This window comes from Symphalangus syndactylus, chromosome 12 (assembly GCF_028878055.3).
Source record: "Symphalangus syndactylus isolate Jambi chromosome 12, NHGRI_mSymSyn1-v2.1_pri, whole genome shotgun sequence".
Classification (NCBI taxonomy): Eukaryota; Metazoa; Chordata; class Mammalia; order Primates; family Hylobatidae; genus Symphalangus; species Symphalangus syndactylus.
In genome coordinates this window covers 64,795,132-64,803,540 of record NC_072441.2, presented here as the reverse complement: position 1 = coordinate 64,803,540, position 8,409 = coordinate 64,795,132, and the positions used below count along the sequence as shown (strand labels likewise).

General features: G+C 34.5%; 1 pseudogene; it reads right to left on the bottom strand.

Annotated features, from left to right (window-relative positions):
• Positions 1-422: 422 nt before the first annotated feature.
• On the bottom strand, positions 423-535 carry LOC134735051 (uncharacterized; annotated as a pseudogene).
• Between the last annotated feature and the right edge of the window lie 7,874 nt (positions 536-8,409).

Here is an 8,409-nt window from a genome sequence, read left to right as displayed (position 1 = left end):
TTGTACCCAAGTATCATGGCTAATGAAACTGGAGAAAGTTAGTTTTAGAATAGTTCTATTTCTTCTTTTCCAGTCTGGGTGCTATTTATTTCTTTAGCCGAATTGCACGTGGCTAGTATGTCCAGTACTCTGTTGACTAGGAATAGAGAGAGAAAACATCTTTTCTTTGCTTCTGATCTTAGGATAAAAACCTTAGCTTTTCATCATTTATTATTATGCTAGCTGTAGGTTTCCCATGCATGACCTTTACCAAGTTGAGAAAGTTCCCTTCTAAGTTCACTGAGAGTTTTTATCATGAATGTGTGTTTTGAATTTTTGCAAATGATTTTTGTGAAACTATTGAGATTATCATATGATTTTCCTTTTAGAATGTTAGAATGGCCACTACACTGATTTTTTTTTCATTTTCATTTTTCCCCCCATGTCAAATGGGTAAAGTGCCAATGTAACAAAGTTCAAGGGAGGCACATCTCACACATGAGTGTGAAAACAAAATCATCACGCTTTGATACATTTTTTTTAATGTTAAACTGATCTTGCATTCTGGAGATAAACTCCACTTGGTCATGAGGTATTAGCTTTTTTATATATTGCTGGACTCAATTTGCTTAAATTTTGTTAAGGATTTTTGCTTCTATGTTCATGGTGGAAATTAGTTTGTAGGTTAGTTTTCTTAGAATAACCACCTGGTTTTGGGATCAAGATAATGCTTAAGTAATAGAATGAATTCAGGGTGCTCCCTCAAATTTTATTTTGTGGAAGAGTTTATGTAGAATAAATATTACATATTTCTTCGTTTTGGTAGAATTCTTCAGTAAAGTTGTTTAGACCTAGAGTTTTCTTTATGGGAAAATTTAAAACTACAAACCCAAATTTCTTTAATAGATATAGGGCTATTCAGGCTATTTCTTTTTTAGTGAGTTTTGACAGTTTGTGTCTTCAAAGGAGTTTAAGCCATTCATATTTAAAGTGATTAATGGTACAGTTGGGTAAATATCCACCAAATTTGTAACTGTTTTCTATTCTTGCACTCTTTTTAAATCTTCCATTAATCTTCTGCCTTCTCCAATTTTAATTTTATATGATTTCATTTTCCCATTTCTATCTTATCTAAAGTTATATTTATTGACATAAAATTTTTATATTTGTTTGGTCTCCTTTTAATGTTGGTAAGATCTATAGTTATGGCCCTTCTCTCATTCAAGGTGATATTGGTAATTTGTTCTGTCTCTCTCCTCATCAGCCTGTCTATAAGGTTATCATTTTTATTTTTATTTTTAAAGAAAGAGGTTTGATTTCATTGGTTTTCTCCATTATTTTCCTGTTTTCTATTTCATTGATTTCCACTCTTTACTATTTACTTCCTTTCACTTTGGGTTTGGTTTTATTTTTCTAGTTTCTTAAAGAGGAAGCTTAGTCACCGATTTTAAATTTTTCTATTTTTCTAATATAAGATTTTAATGCTACAAATTATCCTGTAAGCCCTGCTTTACCTGTTTTTTCAAGGAGAAATTTTAATATGTTGTGTTTTCTTTTTTTTTTCAGTCAAAATATTTTCTGATTTTCCTCGCAATTTATTGTTTGGCTCATGGGTTACTTAAAAGGAGGTTTCTTAGTTTCCAAATATTTGGATCTTTTTCATTTTTTTATTGGTATCTATTTAAATTCCATTGTGGTTAGAGAATATGCTCTGGATTATTTTAATCGTTTTAAATTTTTTGAGACTTGTTTCATGATGTAGAATATGGTAAATATTGGTAAATATTTAGTGTATACACTTGAAAGGAATGTATTTTCTTCTGTTGGATAGGATATTCTATAAATGTCAGGTCAAGTTGGTTGATAGTGTTATTCATGTCTTCTATATCTTTATTTTCTATTTATGCGGTTTATCAATTATTTAGATAGCAGTATGAAATCACTGACAATAATTGTGGATTTGTCAATTTCTTTCTGCACTTTTATTTCTGCTTCATGCATTTTAGAGCTCTGTTATTAGGCACATAAATATTTATTATTGTTATGTCTTCTTGATTAATTGACTTTTTTATCAGGGCTAATTTTTCTAGTTCTGAAGTCTGCTTTGTCTGAAATTAATATAGCTACTCCTACTTTCTTTTAATTAGTGTTAGCATGTTATAGATTTCTCCATTGTTTTACTTTTTTGTTGGAGCAAAAAACACATAACATTAAATTTACCATTGTAGCCAGTTTTAAGTGTACAGTTCAGTAGAGTTAAGCCTATTTACATCGTTGTGTGATTAATCTCTAGAATTTTTTCATCTTGAAAACTTGAAACTCTATATCCGTTAAACACTAATTCTTTCCTCCCCCTGCCCTGCCTCCATTCCTTTCCTTTTAATCTATATGCATCTTTATGTTCAAAAGATTTCTTATAGACAACTTATAGATGGGTGTTTTTTTTTTTTATAAAAAACCCACTCTGATGTTTCTGTCTTTTAATTGCTGTATTTAAACCATTTCCACTTGAAGTGATTATTGATATAGTTGGACAAATATCTACCAAATTTGTAACTGTTTTCTATTATTGGACTCTTTTTAAATCTTCCTTTCTTTTGCTGCCATCTCCGATCTTAATTGAACATTTTATATAATTTCATTTTCTCTCCTCTCTCAGCTTATCAGTTATACTTCTTTTCCAAAAATTAGTTTAGTAATTGTCCTAGTGTTTGCAATACACATTTACAACTACTCTGAGACCACTTTCAAGTAACACTATACTGCTTCACAAATAGTGTTGGCATTGGAAGATATTTCTGATCTCTCTCTTCTATTCCTTATATCATTGCTGTTATTCATTTTACTTATCCATAAGGTATAATAACCTAAAGAATTGTTGCCATCTTTATTTTGAGCTACCAGTTATTTATTAGATCAGATAAGAATAAGAAAACTAAAGATTTTATTATGGCTTCATTTATTCTTTCTCTAGTGCTCTTTCTTTATGTAGATTCAAGTTTCTGACATATATGCTTTTCCTTTCTCTGAAGAACTTTTACTTTTTCTTGCAGACCATGTCTACTGGTGGAAAATTTTCTCAGTTTTTATTTGCAGGACACAGAATTCTAGGTTTGTTAGTTTTGTTCTCTTAACCTTACATATTTTAATGCTTTCTTATAATCTTGCCTTTTAATCCACGTGTTTACACTATTTACATTTAATATGATGATCAATATAGTTGGGTTTAAGTTTGCCACCATAATATTTCTTTTTTATTTGACTCATGTGTTCTTGTTCCCCCTCCTTTAATTTTACTTTTATTGACTTTAAAAAAATAATTTTATATCTTTTATGATAAATTTATCTTCTTTATTGATTTATTTGCTTTGCTTTTGCTTTCGTTTTTCAGTGGTTGTTCTAGGGTTTGTACTTTTAATTTAACACAGTCTACCTTCAAATAATATTAACCATTACACACATTATATAAGAACTGTATAATAGTAAATGGTTCTATTTTTATTTTTCCCTCCTGGCCTTTATGTCTTTGTTGTTACACATTTTACTTTTACATATGTTTAAAAAGACCCCAAATGTGTTGTTAATATTTTTACTTTAAACAGTCAATTATGTTTTAAAGAGATTTAGAAATAAGAAAACACATCTTTTATATTCACTCTCATATTTACCGTTTTTGGTACTCTCCATTCCATTGTGTAGATCCTAATTTGCATCTTGCATTGTTTTCCCTCCTGTAAGAAATCTGAACATTTCTTACAGTGCTACTCCTCTGGTGATAAATTATCTCAGTTTTTGTATACCTTAAAAATGCTTTATTTTGCCTTCTTTTATTAAAAGACATTTTAACTCTGTACAGAACTCTATACTGACAGGACTTTTCCTTTCAGTTGTTTAAAGATGTGACTCCACTATCTTCTGACTTGCACTATTTCAGATGGGAAATCTGTTGTAATTCTAAGTTTTGTTCCTCTGTATGTAATATAGCTCCTCCCACCCCCACCCTCCTTTGGTTTATTTTAAGATTTTATCTCTATTACTAGTTTCCAACAATGTGATGATTTTTGATGTTCTTTGGTGTGGTTTTCTTTATGTTTCTTCTGCTCAGGGCTTATAGAGCTTCTTGGATCTGTGGATCTGTAGCTTGATTTTTTAAATTTTAGGATAAATAAAAGGTGGTTTTCATAGGTCAGGTTCCCTGGAAACACATCTTTAGATGTAGATTTTCATGCAGGAGGTTTATTGGGGTACGCACTCAGGAACAACAACTGACAGGAGCAGCACTGGGCAGAGTGAAAAATCTAAACTGCAGTGCACTGAGAAGAGAGCTACTAGCCGATCCTATGGGGACCTCTGAAGCTGAAGTGGCCTTTCAGAGTTGTCTCAAATTCAGACAAGGGGGCTAAGCCCCACACTGACTGATCACTGAGTGTGGGCTGCCCTTAGGAAGGTGGCATAACCATGGGCAAGGAGGCTCTCTTTGGCCAAAGGAAAATTCTGGATAGGGATTTAGCTGTAAATTATCTACAGTCTACACTCCTGGTAGTTGGGGTGTTAAGTATCGCACTCCCAAAGGTGAAATGTAGGCAGTACACACAGTATCCTCTATAGAAGTGATTTCTAGTAATATGAACTTGAAATCATCAGTGCTAGTGGTGAAATAGGCTCACCACAGTATAACTTACTCCTACTATGATTTTTGGCACTTTCATCAACGATGATCTTAGATTTTTACTCAACAATTTCATGTATGTAAGTTCTCAATGAAACTGTAAGCTTCTAGAAAACATTTTACCAATCTGTAGCCCCCTAAGTGATTTTCAGAGTATTGTGCTCATTTACTAGTGAACTAATTAACCCCCAAAAGAAGATTTTGGGTTACCTCATCCAGACTCTGCATTTTACAGCTGGGTAAACTAAGACTGAGATAGTTGTACAGCCAATAAGTACCTTACTTGAGACTAGAATCCAGATCTCTTAACTTGTAACTCAATAAGTACTGCTTTCACTGTGCCTGGCTATATCACAAGGGGTCATCAGTAATTAATACATAAATACAAATGAGTGTTTACTACTCTACCTCTGGTGAATAAATAGCTCCAAGAAGACTTTAAGTAAACATGAGTGGTATTGCATAGATGTTTTAAGGTAATGTAGGATTCGAAGAAGACTCAAAGTTTTACTAATACAATAAATTACAAGTAATATATTCTATATTTGTAAACAAATATATATTTTAAGTGTTTAAATACAAAGAAAAAGTCTATAAAGATATACAGTCAGCTTTCCATATCTGTGGCTTCTGCATCTGTGAATTCAATCAATTGTAGATTGAAAATATTCAGAAAAAAGGATGGCTATATCTGTATTGAACAGGTACAGATTTTTTTGTCATCATTGTTCTTAAACAATACAGTATAACAACTATTTACATAGCAGTCATATTATATTAAGTATTATAGGTAATCTAGAAATGATTTAAATTTTATAGGAGGATGTGCACAGGTTATATGCAAATACTACACCATTTGATATAAGGGACTTGAGCATCCGTGAATTTTGGTAACCTCGGGTGTTCTGCAACCAACTTCCTGTGGATACTGAAGGATGACTGTACCCTACATCAACATTTTAGCACTGATTATCTCTGAGTTGTGAAATAAAGAGCATTTGTTTTCACTCACCGTTAAAAATTTTTAAACAATAAACATAGATTAATTGTGTAATTTTAAATGAAGCTAAATCAAATATCTTGTCCAATGAGACATTTCAGAATTGTATTGTTATTCAGCATCCCTGTGACAAGTTGCTTACCACCTCTGTAGCTAGCCTAATCCATCTTTAGATATTACTGCCTCTTAGAATACCCTTATGTTGAACTGGAATATCTATTTCCCTAGAGCTTTTGCCTTTGATCTTTTTTTTTTCCCTTGTGGTCATTCATTGGAAGTTTTATTTTAATTCCACATGAAAAGCCTTCAGACACGTAAAGAAAGTTAGCCTATTCTTCTTCTACCCAAACATCTCCCCCTTTTCATCTTCCCAACTTCAGGATATTTGGGCATGTCCTTAGTCATTGGGGATCACCCCAAACCACACCTCAACAAGTTTCTGGGAGCATCAAGCCAGACTGTTAGATGGACGTAGAGTGGCCACTGCTGGTTTATTTACTCACTAAACTAATCAAACACTCAACATGTGTCATGCTGTGGGCTGATGGTACTGGAATAAGTATCCAGATGCTTCCCCTGGGATTCACAGTCTGGAAAAGGCAGATTTATGACAGATGTTGATCATGTATTAATAGGTTAATGAAGATGTGAAAAGAGATCAATGGAAGCACAGAGTTGTGACAGCTCTCCCTGGAGGAGTGCAGAAAGCAGTGCAAAGGAGATGGCATTAGAGCTATATCTGAAAGGGAGAGAATGAGTTTGCCTTGGTCCAATACAGAGAAAGACAAGCTGAGGCCACCAGCTTTTCCCAAGGGAGTTATGCTTCTTCAAATACAGTGACAAGTTCTTAGTGGTTCCCATCCAGTCACAGTGTGTTGGCTAGTTCACATCTTGGGCAGGATAAGGTATGGAAATGGAAGCATGGCATAAAGCAATAGGGAGGTGTTGTAATCTACTAGGCAGATCTTTAGGCGTTTCCCTCCTTTTGCTCCCAATCTGAACAGAGTTTCCCTAAAGGAAGATAAGAAAACAGAGTCAGCTTTTCCCACAGTGCTTGGTAAATCAGGTTCAGCCCAGTGTGGCATTCAGCCAGATCCTCTGAACTAAGTGTGTCAATCATTTCTTCGTCATGACACCTCATTCTTAGAAAACCTTCCCATTAACAGCCTGAAAGGGATGGCTTTAATTACCATGTGTCTTTACATCAGTAATATCTGATTACATAGTGTAGACAGCTGGTCCTAGCTGAGCCAATAGATGGCTCTTGTAGGGAATTTAGAATGGGAGTGCAGAGATTGAGTCATTAATTTGTGGGAGCGTTCCTGAAAGATTCCACTAACTAGGGGCTGAGGTCACCATTTCAGGGCATTCATGACAGACTGTGTAAAAGTGGGATCATGAGTACAGAAACTGGTCTAGGGACAGAGAAATATTATCATGAAGATAACATGGAAGATGTGAAAGACATGCAGTTTGAGGTGGAAAGAAGATAGAGCGAGGAAGAGAGAGAATGGGAGCATATCAACTCCCCGTTTCTTCTAAGGCTCATTATAATTTTTTCTGACAATTTTGCTTTAGGAGATCGCTCTCTTTTTTTTTTAAATAAATTCTGTTTTATTCAAATTAGCTTGAATGAACATCTGTTCCTTGCAACCAAAATATCTCTAAGACATCTCATTTACTCAGTTTACCTCTTTAATTCTTATACAATGGCTAGTATAATTAGATTGAACTACTAGCCCCTTCTCCAGACCTCCTGTAGTCCTGACCCAAAAGCAAGAATCCTCTTTAAGAGAAAGACCAGCCTCTGTTGGGACTGTATTTGGCAAGTAATAATTCATAATGCCAATTTATAAATGTGATCTTGGCTATTCCTGACTACTTTTTGCTCTCTTCAAATCTGTTTGGTCTCATAATATGTAGGAATCAAAGGCAGCTGGCATGAGAAACTCATGGTGGCTTTGAGACTTCAACAATATGCCTATTCCCCTGGCTGTGGCCTGAGAAAGCTGTCAGTTTCCTCAGAGGGTGATGCCTGAGTCTCATACTGCAGCGCTTGAGAAATCAGAAAGTAGTTGCCTACCTTGTAGGACAGAGATAAAGATATGCTCAGTGTCCCTTGAGACATTTAACTTCATTTCTCCTCAGCCCAGGTGGTTTCAATTGATTTGCATGTATTTATTGAGCATCTACTGTTTATCAATTATCTCATCTTTCTTTCCCCTATTGCCCCTCCTCTAACTCCTATCCTTCAATTTGCATTCTGAGAACATTGTCTTCTCCAATACTCTCTTGGGTTACTGATGCACATCTCTGTTTTACTGCTGAATTTCTTAAAGAGCCATCCTCAGTTGTTATCTCTACTTCATAACCTTTCTTTCACTAACTTCTTATCTCTGTGACATCTATCTTCTGCTTTCCTCATGATACAATTTTTTTCTCTGAATTTTCTTGTATCTTTAAATAAATGTCTCTCTTCTTAAGTTAGTTGAAGTGATTTTCTGTTCCTTGTAACTAAACAGCTTTTGAGGCATTCTTATTTCCTCGGTTCACCTCTCCAACCCTACACAAGACTAGCATACTCCGACTCAGAGTGCTTTTCCCTCAAGCATCTAAAGGAATGGGGATTTCTCTGTTAAAGGCCAGGTGGATCTAGGAATAGTCAAATCTTGCCTTGACTTAGCCACAAATTCTCCCTTAATGTGCCTGAGATGGCTATATACATACATGGCAAATGGGAAACCATGAAGCACTCTGTTAT